At 48.3% G+C, this 16,408-nt stretch overlaps 1 protein-coding gene across 1 annotated transcript in view; it reads left to right on the plus strand.

Moving 5' to 3' along the window:
- SSUH2 (ssu-2 homolog) overlaps window positions 1–10,373 on the plus strand; it is a 38,304-nt gene extending 27,931 nt beyond the window's left edge. Inside the window, exon 14 of the mRNA XM_055558587.1 lies at window positions 9,986–10,373. The gene's annotated coding sequence lies outside the window, so the exon portion shown is untranslated. The remainder of the gene's footprint in view (window positions 1–9,985) is intronic.
- The last annotated feature ends 6,035 nt before the right edge of the window (window positions 10,374–16,408 follow it).

Below are 16,408 nucleotides of genomic sequence, written 5' to 3' on the forward strand. Positions count from 1 at the left end.
GGTTGGATCCCATTTTTTCTTTTCTATTTTTCCTCTTAAAATTTTACCTTTTCTCCCTCAAATGAAATCTTTGGGACCCAGACACACACACCAGGCTCACAGGTCAACAGGGGCTGCCGTGGTTGGAGACCCCAAAGGCCTTCCGTACAGTGTCCCCTCCTCACCTCCTTCCTCCCGCCTCTGGGAACACACAAGAGCCAGGCGCCTCTCACTCCTGTTCTGGGAGGTGGGCGCCTCTCTGACAGACCGCGGGGCAGTCCTGGGAACCTTCTGTCTTTAGTTTCTGTTTTTCTTAGGAGAATTAAACCTTTGACCTGCGCTTATTTTCTGGATGAGTATTTCTCGTAGTGAAACATGCATAGAGACCAGCACCGTAGATATTCTGTCTAGTGGTTCTCTAAGCAGTTGATATTTATCCTGTACTTTGGAGCAGCCTAAGGACATCCAGATTTGGGGTCCCTTCCCTCTAGCCGGGTCCCCATGTTGTAGGAGTACATGGGATTTAGCTGTGGGATTTCCACCTCAAAGAAAGATGTGACCTGGACGTGGGCAGCTCATCTTTGAGACCCAAATGAGGCAGTGTCATTTTAGTGACAGTTTGTTTTTGTCTCATGATCAGAAAATCAGGCAGGGCTTTAAGGGGGCTGGAACACAGGATGGGAGTTCTGCTGGGGAGACAGGGTAGTGTGGCACAGAGCCGCACCGTGTGGTCTCCGTGGTCACAGTCCAGGGTTCAGATCCTACAGCACACCTGTACTGGCCCAGAGGCCTCCAACTGTAAGATGGGAACACTGACCCCTAGGATTATGGGGGTGGAGCATCAAGGAATAGTGTGCATGATGTGCATGGCAAATGAGTTCTCAGATGATTTGGGCTCTTAGTATGATGGGATCCAGGGAGAGGCCGAAGTTGGGAGGAAGAGATTAGACCCTTAGCATTGGGGGCAGAGCAGAGGGAGGGTGCTGTAAACTGCATGTCTCCTCAGAATTCATATGTTGAAATCCTAAGCCTCTAATGTGTGGTGTTTGGAAGTGGGACCTTTGGGAAGTGTTTAGGTCATGAGGGCAGAGCTGTCATGAATGGGATCAGTGTCCCTTAAAAGAGACCCCAGGGAGCTCCCTTGTCATGTGAAGTTAAAGCCAAAAGGCGACTGTTTGTGAGCTAAAAAGGAGGCCCTTCCTGCACAGCATACAGATATGCTGGCACCTTGACCTTGGACTTCTGGTCTTTAGAGCCGTGAGGCATACATTTCTTTGGTTCATCAGCCACCCAGTCTAGCAGCTCACACAGACTTAGAAGGGTGTCTAAGCACAGAATCCAAGGCTATGTGATAACCAGGCAGTGATTTTCAAAAGCTAGTTGGAGTACCTGACTCTACTTACCATCACCTAGAAAGTTTGTCAAAATGCAGATTCTCACTCACAGCCCTAGGTATTTGGCGTATTGGTGGCTAAGATTCTGTATTTTTAACCAGTGCCCAAGATGATTCTATGAATGGTCAGAACAGGACACTGACTTTTGGAGTCAAAAGAATAGCTTTGGAATCAGATTTTTGAGCCTGAAATTTCATTCCTTAGCTCGCCATGGGCTTACCTTCTCTAACCCTGTTTCTTTGTCTGTGAAGTGGGGGAGAATTCCTGCCCTCCCTCCCTTGTGGGTTGTTTGAAGGCTCAGATGGAGGAACCTGGCAGGCTACAGTCCATGGGGTCGCACAGAGTTGAACATGACTGAGCGACCAACACAAACACAACAACCAACAATAAGATGCTGAACGCAAAAGCACTTCGCAAACTAAAACTTTGCATAGATATTCCTCCTGTTAGGAGTGGCAAGGACAGCCTTCATTGTTTCCAAGACTTCCTGCTCACTTTGAATCTGTCCACCAGGGGGCAGCAGGCGAACACACATGAAACCTCGGAGGGTCTCTCCTGCACCAGAACCCTGGGAGGGTCTCTCAGCAGTCCTCAGGCTATCGGGGAACTAGATGTGGCTCCAGAAATTTTCTTCAGAGGTGTAGAATATCTTCCGTTATTCATTGACTCCAGTTAAAACTGCTTTCTCCTTCCAAAAAGAGACCATGGAAATCAGTAGGGACATTTAGAAAAGCAGACTTGAGATGCCAGACTGGAAGTTAGGGTTGTAGGTCAGCACATTAGCTGTTGGATCTAGGGGACCAGGGAAGCAAAGGTGGATCAGGCCCTGATATTGCCTTGAGGACTCTCTGTCTTCAAAATAATGGTGAACATTTCGGGAGTACCACCCATGTGTCAGAGGCTGTTCTTGACTCCTGACGTGTCCTCTGATGAGAGTCCTGCAAGGGACGTCTGAATCCGAACTCCACTTGACAAAGGAGGGACTGAGGCCTGCAGAAGTTAAATTCAAGTCCCACATTCAGCGGAAAAGCAGTTATTTGGACACATGGACATGGACGGTCTGGCTCCAGAGCCCACTGTGTCTGGTTTGGTGGGGAGGTAGACGTGATCATGACAGTGATAAACGCAACAGGAGACTCGTGCCTTTGTGACTCCTTGTCCCCAGGCCTGCTGGTGACGCCCTCTGAGCTAGGCAGTGGGCTCCGTCTTGTGATGGCAGCTAGTTCAGTCACTGCTCCTCCTCACCCCCCTCCCTGGGTGCTGGACAGCCCTTTAGTGTGATCCTTGCCCTCCTTGGTGGTGCCCTGGGTTCCTGGAAGCAATCAGAGGGAGAGATACTGTGCTTCCTGCCTGTTTTTGTTTCAGATGTCCCCAGGGACCTCGTAGAAATCCAAGCATCTACCTTGGGAGCTCATGGCCAAACATGCAGGAGACCCAGCCCAGTGTCGGAACTTTGTTACATTAACAGAACTGTTGTCTCTTCCCACCTCAGTCATACTACAGAGCCCAGTGGGATTCGTCTCGTCTGGCCTTGGCAGGTGCTGTGATTCTGCCCAATCCCCTTTTGCCTTTTCACTGATTGCCACTGGGAATAATGATGACGAATCTTTGTTAAGCTTTTACTAAGTTTATCATGAGCTTTTGTATGTGCTAGACCCTAAATCTCAGCAATCTTAGGAAGAAGGGACTTTTTTTCTTTAACATTATTAATTTAATCTTTCAACACTTATTATTGATTATTTAAGGTATTCCTAAACTGGGCTGTGTTGTTTAGCAAAAGCAGTCTCCTTGTTTAAAGTCTTCACTCTAACTTTATTATTATTTTGGAGTATAGTTGATTTACAATGTCATATTAGTTTCAGGTATACAGCAAAGTGATTTAGTTATACATCTATCCTTTTTAATGTTCTTTTCCATTATAGGTTATTACAAGATGTTCAGTAGAGCTCCCCGTGCTATACAGTAGGTCTGTGTATATAGTAGTGTGTGTATGTTATTTACTTTGTAATTCATCCTTCCCCCGCTTTTTCCCCTTTGGTAAATGTTAAGCTTGTTTCCACATCTGTGTCTATTTCTGTTTTATAAGTAAGTTCATTTGTATAATTTTTTAAGATTCCAAGTATGAGTGATATCTTGTGATATTTGTCTTACTTTGCTTAGTATGCTCATCTCTAGGTCCATCCATGTTGCTGCAAATGGTGTTATTTCCTTCTTTTTATGGCTCAGTAATATTCTGTATATAGATACACCACATCTTCTATATGCATTCATCTGTCAGTGGACATTTCTGTGTCTTGGCTATTGTAAATAGTGCTGCTATGAACATTGGGGTGCATGTGTCTTTTTAAATTAGAATTTCTGTCTTCTGGATATAAGCCTAGGAGTGGGATTGCTGGATCATATGGTAGCTCTATTTTTAGTTTTTTGAGGAAGCCCCATACTGTTCTCCATAGTGGTGGCACCAATTTACATTCCTACCAACTGTGTAGGCAGGTTCCCTTTTTTCTATAAGGAGGGACATTTTCTATCTCCGTCTTACAGGTGAGCAGGTGGAGGCACAGAGAATTTAAATCACCCACCACAGTAACATAACAGGAAAGTTAGAATCATGCTGGCTGTCTTTCAGTCCTGGGTGCAGGGGTGGTGTGCCGGCATGGATGGTGTGCCTCTCAGTGTGTGCAAGACAGGGCGAGGCCCCGGCCCTTCTGCGGGTGAGCAGAGCAGCTGACAGCTGGCGGATGAAATGAGCTGGTTGTCAAGGCCTGGATCCAGGGCTTGGGACCTGCCCTGTGGAAACCTCCTGGATCCAGAACTCAGAATGGCTGGTTCCCTTAGGAAAATCTGGGTGCCATTCCCAGTAGGGGTTGGGGAATCTACACAGCAAAACAGTCAACAATCAGGGTGGGATTTGTGCACACCTTGGACGTGAGGCATCCCCCAGCCAACCTCTTTCCCCAGAGACAGTATAGCTTGTGCCTGTTCAATGTCACCCATGAACTTGATGAAGACCTGGGTGCAGAGTGCCCTCTGAGGATGCAGGGGGTGGGCTGGAGGCTCTCTGTCTACACTGGCCTCAGCTCAGTCAGTAACTGAGAGGAAAATCAGGCTCCCAACTTTGCTTCTTTCCTGCCATGAACAGCGTCCACTGATGGTCGATCTGCCTCCAAGGGGGGAGGTGCTTAGGAAGACAGAGGGCCAGTCTCCTCTAAGTGACACATGCTGTCCTCAGGTGGGGCAGAAAGCAGCCTCCTCACTTAGAGTGAATGCAGACAAGTCAGGCTGTGGGGCCAGTGTGGTGTGGTGATGGGCAGGTGTGGGCCGGGGGCTCCAGGGCAGTGACTCTTGGTGGAGACGAGGGAATCTGGACTCTTGCAGGGGAGCAGACCAGAGTTGATCATGACAACAAGAAAATCCTCCTGGCTTGAAGCATCTGCTTATTTTTTCCTTTCTTCCAGCTTGACTCAGAGAGAGCTTTCTCAAAGATGGATCCAGCCTCCTTAGCATTGCCCTGGGGCGGATAGCTGGAGACACAGCAAATGATCCGTGAAGGGATGGGATTTGTATTGACAGACACATGTTTACCCAGATCAATTAGGGGAAATTATTTTTCTTGCAACACTCCCCAAACAAGGCTTTGCAGCTGATAATGAGTTTGAACTGCACAGTACGAATGACAGAAATGTGAAAGGAGACAAGAAGATGATTTGCCAGATTGCCTCTCAGGGAGGGCGCTGTACAGTTGGGAGGTCAGATGTGGATGACCCCTTGGACCAGAGGGCAAGATGCTCTGTAAATTGCTCTGCATAATGAAGGAGGGAGAGGTGTGAAGTTAGGGTTTAAAGTTGGGGAGGGAGTGACTGGCTTTGAAAGCTGACCCTCAGGCAGAGGAAGGGCAGGAGAGAGGGAGAGAGATAGCACTGCTGAGAGGAGAGGGCCCTGATGATTCAGGTAGTCAGGTGGGGAGCTTTTCAAGGGAAGTTCAGGGTGCTAGGTGACGTGGGCCTTCCTTCCCTGTGAACACATGAGTTTCCAGTAAAGATTATTAAGAAATCCCCCAGTGCTGGGTGGGCGGCGTCTCTTATCTTTACTTCCCTCGCCCTGCGAGGCCATCTTGCATGGGCTCCTTGCCCTCTGGCTTTCTTTGGGTTTGGGCAACAGGGAGCTTTGGGTTTGGCCAGTGGGGAGCCCCCATTTATGTCTGAGTGGGGCGTCAGGGAGAAGGAGGAGGGCAATGGTAGTGGGGAGGCTATTTGTTTTCCTACATCCCCATCACTTTGTGCTAGGGGCTTGTGCTGATGGCAGGGAAACACATGATCTCCTGGGGTGTCTCTGCACCCTGCCCATACCTTTGCAAAATGTCCTTCTGTTAAACATGGCCTAAATGATACCCTGGCTGTTTCCTGCCAGATTCTGACCAACCCACCTGGGGTCAGTGCGTTTTTCTTGAAAGTTTATAAAGGGTTGAGTTTTGCATTGTGTTCACTCCGACAGTGAAGAGCTGGCTTCGGTTACAGCAGACACAGGCAGGAGCTCTCCAGGGGTGTCCTGGCAGTCCTGCTGCCCCTCGCGGCCATGGTCACTTGGACATGTGAATCTCAGAATACCAGAGTGGCTCTGAAATGTCATCAGGGCTGGGACCCCTTCGGCCTTCATGGAATGGTCCTCCTTCCATAGAGGCTGGGAACAGCCAGAGTCAGACACAGAGAGGAGGGAATTGAGGGTTACTGGATGTAGTCATTGGTGTGGAAACTGAGGCTCTAAGTGGTTCAAGGTTACACATCAAGGAGAAGGCAGCATCAAAGGAGCTGGAGTGAAAAGAGGGCCTGGCCCAGGATCAGACACCAGAGGACATGTCAGATGTAAATGCAGAAACACAAAATTGTGAGTACAGAGTTTGTATGCAACATTATATACATTTTTTGAAGACTCTTGCTGTATACTGAGGCCCCGCAGAGAATCTTTACTAGCCCTGTTTCTCCCGCCAGTCACCCAGGAGGGTGCAAATCCCAACGTAGCTTTGCCTGTGGGGAGTTTGGTAGGGCCTCTCTTCAGGGCCCGTTCTCCCCATGCCCCTGCTCCTAGCCTGGCCCTCCCCCAGATCCTGGCCCCTCCCCCTGGTTCTGCGTCTGTTGGTCTGTTGGTATTGGTCTTGAAGGTGAGCCTGGCGCCTGTTGTGTGGTGGGTGAAAGCTGCTTTGGTTCCAAGAGTAATATGTGTCCATCTTCTACTTTCCAGATGTTTCTTCTCTCCGGGTCCAGTTCCATGGCTCCCTGGAAAGTGATATGATGACCTTGGGCTTGAGCCCAAAGAACACAGGAGATTTCTGGCAGGTTGAGGGTGGGTTGGTGCCAATCCACTTAGAACAAAAAACACTGTGTGTTGTGCTCACGTGGAGGAGCGTGTCTGCACCTGCCTCCTGTGGACTCAGGGGCACCGACAGCCGCCACCAGCAGACCGAGGGGGCAGCCGGTCCCCGTGGAGGAGAAGCAGGGTGTGCGGTAGAAAGGATTCATGGGTGGGGGTTTGATGGGAGAGCAGGCACACCCTGGCTGTGGAAGCAGGACGCCGGGGCTGCAGCGACCATTGATGCAAAATCAGTGACCACGTAAAAAGCAGGTACCAGACCCCCCAGAGTCTCAGCTTCCTCCACACTTCCTCTGTGCGAGTTACTGCTGGAAAGCTCGCTAGGGCCTTTTCCATCGAGTGTACACACACTCATGTGTTCATGTCTCTGCACACACAGGGCCAAAATATATATTCTCCTGTGCAGTCTACTTGCTGGGTGGTGGCTAGGTCCCAGCTCATTCATCTTAAGTTGTCAACTTCCTCCTGCTGCCCTGGTGCTGTAAATGCACTTAGCTATAATAATAGCAGCAGCTTTGGAAACCCAGGACTGCCTTTCCCTCGAACAAAGCCCTCTTCCTGTAGCCATCATGGCCCCATTATTTCCCACGACTGGGTAGAGTTTATTTTAATACTAATTCCAAAATATGATTGAGAATGTTGATTTGCAGAGCTTGTGTTTGGACTTACTCAGGGTTTACGCAATGACACTCCATCGCTTTCCCCTCTGAGCGCAGGGAACTTGGAGTTACTAGACATGACCATCTTACAAACATGAAAACTGAGGCTGAGAAAGGAGACATGTTGAGCCCAAGAGTGCCACCCAGTGAGTGGTGGAGCCAGGACTAACGTGTAAATCTCTAGGTTCTAGGCTGGTGCTTCACTTATTTTACCTGTGATTTTATGAAGGTTTTCTGGGAATCCTTCCAACTCAGATGGCAGTAGTGGGGAAGGGGTATGTGTAGCCCAGAGCCTCATCTGCTAGGGGCTTTTAAAGCAAATCCAGATTGGATTACAAGCAAATGATGTTCACCAAGCAACTTGCTCTATTTGGTCACTATTCTCTCTTTCATTTTCCACCCAACAAACTTGGGATGAGTGCTTACTATATCTTTGGCTCCATGCTTTGCATAAGCGAGCTACTTAGTGTCTTTCCAATATATTCCCTGCCCTTGCCTTTCTTCCTTTCTTGAAGTACCTAGAATCTTTGTCTTGTTTTCTATCAATGAGCCCTAATGGGTGCAGGGAGTTTTTATGATCCAGTGGTGAAGCCCATTTGGGAGATTTTAGGCAGGTGAGTCTGGGGCAGAATGAGTGTTACATACAGCAAGCTGGTGACTGAACAGTGGATAACCTGGTTCCTGTGGGCCTATGAGTGGTCAATAGGAAGCAAGAAGATTGATCAGGTATCAATAGTATTGACAACGAGGAAAGAAATGCTGAAGGTCTAAGCTAGGTCAGCAGTTGATTGCATTAAAGGCAGGAAAATTCAGTGATTAAGAGCTTGGTCTCTGATGGCAAACCTGGGTTCAAATCCTGACTCCACCACTGAGTTGGTTTGTAAACATGAGCAAGTCATTTAACCTTTCCCGGTCTGTTTCATTATGTGCAGGATACGCTGGGTGAGATTATCTCTGCTTGTCAAGTGTTGGGAGGATTCACTGATGAGCGCCTGGATCTTAGGAAGCATTCTGTAAATGTCATTTGTCTATTGCTGATGCTGATGATGCTAAAGACAATGATGGTGATGCCAATGATGGTGATAATGGGTGGGGTTAACAGGGGTGGGGATGATAAGTGGGATTTGATGGTAAAGTCAGGGTGACTTCTGGATTTCTAGGCCTGGTAACTGAGAAAACACACACACACACACACTCACACACAAACAGAATATTTTCAGATGGTTCTGTGGTTTTGTAGACTTTGAGAAGTTGGCTGTGGGGTAGCTTAACCCCACTCAGCTGAGATGGCCTTCCCTGTCTTCTGTGATCTCTTTACACTGTCACTTGTATGGGGTGTCCTGGGACGGATGCAAGAAGGGCCTGTGCAGACTTCTTTAGCTCCCTGTTAAATCGGTCTGTGTCATCACACTTTGCAGAACTCTTGAATTGTATCTACTTAACATTTCTTTGCCTTGTCCATGGGAAGCCAGTGTCACGTCCAGTGGCTACAGAATTAAACATGATGGAAAGGGCAGTGGCTGTAGAATTAAACATGGTGGAAATCAAAGTCATTCAGCCTTAGCTGGATCTTGTTTCCTGCAGGGACCCTAAACCTGAGGTTTGTTCTTGGTTTGGGGCTTCCCTTGTGGCTCAGCTGGTAAAGAATCTGCCTGCAATGCTGGAGATCTGGATTTGATCCCTGGATTGAGAAGATCTCCTGGAGAAGGGAAAGGCTATCCACTCCAGTATTCTGGCCTGGAGAACTCCATGGGCTGTATAGTCCTTGGGGTTGCCAAGAGTCGGAGACGACTGAGTGACTTTCACTTTCAGACGACGGAGTGACTTTCACTTTCACTTGGTGAAATAATTGCAGTTTTGCACCAGGAGTTTTAAATCATTGCAAGTAGGCAGACATATCTTTATTTATCAAAATAGGAACCATTACACTCAACACATTTCTGCCAATGAGAAATAAGTTTGCTTATTCCTGTGGCATAAAAATCTGAGCCCCAGGATTTGACAAACTCTTGGAAAGCATTTTCTGCCTCCTGCTGGTTGTGGACGTGTATTCCCTGTACAAGGTTGTAGAGATGCTTGAAGAAGTGGTAGTTGGCAAGAGGTCAGGTGAGTGTGGAGGGTGAGGCAGAACTTCGTAGCCCAGTTCCTTCAACTTTTGAAGTGTTGGTTGCGTGACGTGCAGTCGGGTGTTGTCCTGGAGAACTGGGCCCTTGCTCTTGACCGATGCTGGCGGCAGGCATCGCAGTTTTCAGTGCATCTCATCAACTGGCTGAGCATACTTCTCAGAGGTAATGGTTTTCTCGGATTCAGAAAGCTGTAGTGGATCAGACAGGCAGCAGGCCGCCAAACAGTGACCGTCACCCTTTTTTGGTGCAAGTTTGGCTTTGGGAAGTGCCTTGGAGCTTCTTCTTGGTCCAGCCACGGAGCTGGTTGTCAGTGACTGTTGTATGAAATCCACTTTTTGTAGCATGTCACCATGTAGTTTGTTGTTGTGTAGAATAAGAGAAAATGACACTTCAAAAGACAATTTTTTGGAATTTTGGTCAGCTTCCTGAGGCAGCCACTTAATGAACTTTTTCACCTTTCCAGCTTGCTTCAAATGCTGAATGACTGTAGAGTGGTTGGCGTTGAGCTCTTCAGCAGCTTCTCGTGTAGCTGTAAGAGGCTCAGCTTCAACGATCCTCAGATGGTCACTGTCACCCTCCGATGGCCAGCCGCTGTGCTCCTCATCTTCAAGGCTCTCGTCTCCTTTGCATAACTTCTTGAATGACTGCTGGACTGTGTGTTCATTAGCAGGTCCTAGGCCAAGTGCACTGTTGATGTTGCAAGTTGTCTCCACTGCTTTATGACCCATTTTGAACTCAAATAAGAAAACCATTTGAATTTTCTTTTTGTCTAACATCATTTCACTAGTCTAAAATAAACAGCAAGTAATAAGTCATTATCAAAAAAATAAAGTGAGAAATATGCATTAAAATGATATGTAACATAACCACATTTATTTAGGAATGTATTCTGATATCAAACAGCAAAGTTCAACAATGCAAAAACCGCAATTGCTTTTGCACCAATCTAATAGAAGGATGTTAAAGACTTAACGGCAGCAAAGTGAATGGCAGTGGTTACTTTCTCCTGCAGTAACCAGTGTGACATATAGAGAATTGAGAGTAGCACATGGTAAATCTCTCTGTGTGGGTCTGGGTCTTTTCATGCTGGGTCTGTGGACCACCAGAACCATCCCTGAACTTCCAGGGGAACTCACCCCAGACCATGGACAGTCCTGTCCCCAAGTCAGGCTGTCCCATCGGCACACCACGTGGCTGCATTATTCAGGACCTGTGAAAATTGACATTGACAGGTGGACACAGGTAAAAATTAGCTCAGGATTAATTGGTGTGGCCTGGTGGCTTCCTCAAGCAGGCAGATGGGAGGCATCATCATACAAGCCTTCTATTTAGAGAAGGCATCTGAGCAACTGGGTTTGGATGGGCCAGGCTCTGCGGAGGGGTTGCTGGAATCTCTAAAGCAGGCTCGCTGGTGACATCACTGGAGCCAGGGCACAATAGCCCAGCTCTGAGATCACCAGGAAGCAATTAAAGGGATGAGAACCCCCCCCCCCCATACCTTCTAGGAGCTTCCGCAGAGACAATTCCTTCCTCTGAAGGAGGCTGAAACCAGCTTATTGGCTTCCTGGAAAGAAAAAAAGTGAGGATGAATAGCTCTTTGGTTGTGTCTTTAATGAGCATGCTTTTCTTAGTCCCTGCCCTGCTCAGTAGGAATGTGCTCATATGCCTTTCAGAAAGACTAATAAGCACTAACATAATCACGGACACCAGAATTGACCTTGGGGAAAATATTTGCATCCTTTACAGATTCTCTTTCTAGGCCATGACATTAGCAGGGATGCTCAAAATATTGGCAACGTTTCCTTCTTAAATCTTAGAGCAAATTTTAATCATGTACAAGAGTAGAGAGAATGTTAAGTATAACGAGCCCCTGGTATCTAGTGCCTGGACTCAGCAGTTACTAACTCAGGGCCGGTCTCATTTCATCTCTTATCACCTCCTCTGCTTCTTTTAATCCCACTAGGTTATTTGGAAGGAAACCCTAGAATTGTGTTATTTCATCCACAGATATCTCCTAGTGTATTAGATGGAACTATATGCAGTTGCTACTAGATGCACATATCTCTGTAGAGTTGGTTTGTTTGGCTGAGGCTTTGTGCCCAGTTTGGCAGTGTCTTCATTTTGCTTCTCCTGCCCCTACCTGTCTCCGTCTTTTCTCTCATGTTCCCGAGATTGACAGTCATCCCGAGACAGAAATTTGAGAAGGAGCTAAATTTGTCTTTGGAAGCCCCAAGCTCTTCAGATCCCACCCACCTCCTTTAGGCACCCAGAGATTTTACATTTTCTATGTATTTAGGAATTTTGATTCCCAACACATTCTGATTCCTTGAAAAAAGAGGATCCAGAGATAAGAGAGCCGGTGGATTGGATGGTAGAAGGCCTCCTTGGTGCTTCTGGGCCTCGTGGACCTGACATTTCTGTTTAAGAATTGCACTGAGGCCTTGTGTGACCCTGGCCAAGTCACTGAACCTCTCTGGACTCCACTTGTCTCCAGCGCGACGCAAGAGAGTATCTGCTGGCTTGTTAGTCCTTTCTTTTCCCACTGGTAGAATGGATAGCTGTAGCAGGATGCCTACCACATTGAGAGCGCTTGCTCATCTGCTGGGGGAGCTGAGCAGAGGCCCAAGACTCGTCAGTCCTGCCCCGCTCAGGGTGTCTCCTGCCCCCCTCCTATTGGCAGGGAGGAGCGTCTCCCACCCCTGACTTTGCTTGGCTGATTGAGAAGAAATCAACTGCAGACAACAGTGGAGGGAGAGGTGGGCAGGGCTGTTAGAGGCCGCCTCCCTCGTGTCCTTGAATGGGTGTCCCCTTCCTGGGTGCCAGCCCGTGTCCCGGCACTCAGCTCTATTTCGGGCGCCGTTTGGCATGTGTTGCCTTGCAGAGACCTGAGCCCATGGGGACAAAAGGCCAAAATCTGCCACAAGAATGGTAATTTGAGGAACTTGGCCCTCTGCCCCTGGGGCTTCAGTGTTCTTGGGACAAGTCACTGATGATATCATGGACTTAGTTACTTTCTGGAGCACGTAGGGTCCTTGTCTCTGGGCTCCAGCCCGTGCGAGGCCCCAGGGAGCCTAATTTAGGAAAAGGAATCAGTGGGATGGCAGCTGTTGAAAGTGCTTGGCTCCTGCCTTCAGCCAGAGAATTTAAGGAAAAGGCCCTTAGAGACACCCTGCTAGAGAGATAGGTCTTTCCTCCTAAGGTCTCCCAGGAAAGGCTTAACTTGGAGGTGAAAGGGCCCACATGGGTCATCTTAGCTGGCTGATACCCTTCCCAGTACCCCTAAGAGGTGGTCATTCTGCTGGTACTTGATTACTTCCAGTGATGGGGAGCTCATTCTCTCTGGACACACCTCAAACTGCTGGACTGCACCTGACTTCTGCACAGCCCAGTCTGCCTTGATGCCACTTCCATCTCCCAGTCTCACCCTGTGGAGCCACATGGAACCTGCTGAAATCCCTCTCCCTTGTGACAGCCCTTAGGTATTGGAAAGCCTCTCAGATATTGGAAAGCCCCTCTCCTGTCCCCCCTGAGCTGCTTCTCTAGGCTAAATGTAGCTCTTCCACCGTTGCTCATATGACATGGCTTCTGTCTGCCCCACTGTGGTCACCATTTTCCACTGGATGAGTACTAGCTCTTTGCCATCCTTCTGAAAGTGGAGGGACCTCGGAGGCGCTGCTTGGAGCAGAGAAGACCCAGGCACTGTGTTTATTCCAACTCTCGCACGGCCACCGTCACAGCCCTGCTTGGCAGACACCCCTGCTCCTGACACAGGGCCCAACCCCACGACTTCCTCACACCCGCGGCTGTCAAGTGCTGAGCCCCCTCTGGGATTTGGGCAGCTGCATCTCGGGACCCGAGTGCAGGGCTCTCAAGCATCTGTCCCATTAGAGTTGCGCCTTGTTGGATCCATGCTGTTGCTCCAGGCTGCCTGGATATGTTGGGGTTCTAATTCTCTTAAAAGTTGGCAGCCCGTGTCGGGTCTGTGCTGCCCACACTGTGTTCACCTGTTGCTAAGAAGCATGACCTGTGGGATTGGACACGTGCGTCCCTGTCAGGCTTCAGTGAAGCCATCAGTCAGTGCCCTTTTAGGGGGTGGTCATTCAACACCTTACAGGCTTCATCATCTGGCTCCTATTTCTTCATCCACTCACAGGGTGCTTGGGGGAGCTGGATTGTGATCCGGATAGTCTGTGTCTTCACCCAATCCCTGTGCAAGTTACTGGTCATAGTGTTAAAGCAGGGATGGAGATTGTCCTGATCACCCGTCCTGCTCCTGGTGGTCCTCATCATTTTTGTGGAGGACCGGGTCTCCAGGTGGCCCTGGGAACCTGAGGGAGGCGGTCCTCAGGCAGCACTGCCTGTGTGGTTCTGGGGGCTGGTCAGCAGGTTCTGGAGTCTCTAGGCTGCTGGCTGAGGTCACCAGGAAGGGCTGCATCAGGAGTGACAGATGCAGGAAAGGGGGAGCCTCCTACCTACAGGTCTGTTTGCCTGTGGAACCTTTTCCAGGGACTGGACTCAGTGGTTTTATAACTAGAGTGACTGTAGGTCTTACATTTCTCTGGTTTACTTTTCTTATCTTTCCTTCCTTTCCCACTTTCTCTGACTTCCTTTCCTTTTTCTCCTTTCAGTACCCTCATTGAACTCAACATTGCCCCAGGTGTCTCCGTCCTCCAGGTTGCAAGCCATTGGGCAAGACACATGTCAATCACCAGCATCTGGTGAGAGGTGGGCCCAAGGTGCACACAGGATGCTATGGGAACATGGGGTTTCTGGGTAATCCCAGTGTCTGAATTTCTCCCCTATGGTCTTCATAAACCATTGAACTGTCCTTGGAATCATCATACTTTGGTGTCCAAATGACACCTTCCCACATTGACTTCACACTTGAAGGAGAATATAATTCATCTGTTAGACTCTGGGCTTGTATTTTGGTTTGGAAAATGTGTCCCTGTAATAGGTGAGCTTACAGTCAGTCCAGGTCATTTTGGGATTCAAGATGTTGCTGAATTTGACAACAAAGCCCGATAAATTACAGCTCATTGTGATAAACTGGAACCAGGACTTCCTCTGAGCTGAGAGAGCCAGGAACTCTTAGGACCTGCTGGCAAGAGTACAGATTCTCACATCAGCCTTGGGTTTGTATCGTGACTTTTCCTTTCACTATCTGTGTGCTGTTGAGCCTCTTAACTTCTCTGAACCTCAGTTTTCCACATCTGTAAAATGGGGGTAGCACTTTGCAATTTTTAATTGTGAGGATTAATTGAGTTAGTGGGGTACCCAGTATATAGCAGACATTGTATTTATAACTTCATTGTTGTGCCTCTAATAGCACTATGAACTCTTTCAAAGAATCCTACTCTTCGAAAAAAAAAAAGTTGGAGAACATGAATCATACAGATTCCATAGGGTGTTTGAATTATGCTTTCAAATGATTTTCCTTTATGTTTCTCATGCATGTAACTCTGTGCAAATTGGCCTTTCTTTGCTGCTAGGGTTTGTTAAGAAGTCTTTTCAGAAGGGAAAATGCAACAGCCTTTCAAAAGAAAACCACAGGCCTTGCCTTTGCTTGGGACAGCTGGGCCCCACAGAGCAAGGTCTGGGAGCTTATCCTGAAGATGACCAGGACACGTGGCCAGGGCCTGTCCTGACCTATGCTGTGAGGTTGGGTGAAATCAGGGAGCTTCTGGGGTGTTGAGCTGGAAGAGCTTTTGTGTGGCTGGGAGAGGAGGACAGATCAGTGCCATGGGGTGCCACACAGGCGGGGCTTGGGGCTTTGACTCCTCCTGGGTTCCTGGGTCAGATTTGGGGTGGAGGACCATCAAGGTGGGGGTGATTGCTCCTGCTCCTCTGCCCTTTACCTCTCTCACCCATTTTCAAGGCCAAGATCTGAATTCCATGTTCACCATCCCAACCACTGACCATGTCTCCTCCCAGGACTCAGCCCAGCCTGGCTGCCAGTTAACGTGCAGCCTTGCTGCATGTTAAGTGGGCTTTTGTCCGAGGGTTGTTTCTCTTGTGGATTCACCTTCCTCTCCCTCCTCTTCCTCCTGGGTCCCAGCTGTGCACCATTTCATTAGGATTTCCCAACTCCGAACTCTGTGACACAGTCAGCCCAGGCCATTCCATACCAGGTCAAGTCAGCAGATTTCATCCTATTTATAGGATGAGGAGGCAGTTCAGACCTGATGCCTTAGACTGCCAGCCCGGCGGCCACAATAAACTTTGTTTTCTTTTCTCTTTTTCTTTATTCTCTGAAGTTTTAAAGGTAATTATTCTCACAAGTAATATGTGAATATATTCTCACCAGAAAAGAGTTAAAAAAAATAGAGAAATATAGAAAAGAAAAAAAAAAACAACAGTGAAACATTTAGGTTACACTTCATTCTATTCTGACCGTTCCCAGTGTGTAAGATTCCTTCTAATCTCTCTTCTAGGCATTTATATACTTATCTGTGTAAATACAAGCAAATATATGTGTGTACATGTAGTACAGAGTTTAGCCTTGCCCCAAAGGAGGTCTGGCCTTTGCCCTTGGCTCCTGGAAGGTGATCTTTGTTTGCCCGGGTCAGCCGGATATAACAGGGTGGTTGAGGGTGGGGCTAGCCACGCCAGAAAGACCAACTGGGTGATGCAGAGTGCGGGCTTCGGGTCATGCAGTTACTAGATGACCTGCAGATTAGCCAACCGTGGGGCAGTCAATCAGTGAATCAATAAATCAGTCAGTCAGCTGTGCCTGTGTAATGGCACCACAGTGAACATTCTGAACTCTGCGGCTTGGGTGAGTGTCTCTTGTTAGAGACGCTCTGTGCGTGGTGTCCCATGTGAATGTCAGGAGAGTAAACTGTCGGTGACCCGGTGCAAAGTGGGCAGTGGAAACTCCACCTTT

Source organism: Bubalus kerabau, chromosome 20 (assembly GCF_029407905.1).
Source record: "Bubalus kerabau isolate K-KA32 ecotype Philippines breed swamp buffalo chromosome 20, PCC_UOA_SB_1v2, whole genome shotgun sequence".
NCBI lineage: Eukaryota > Metazoa > Chordata > Mammalia > Artiodactyla > Bovidae > Bubalus > Bubalus kerabau.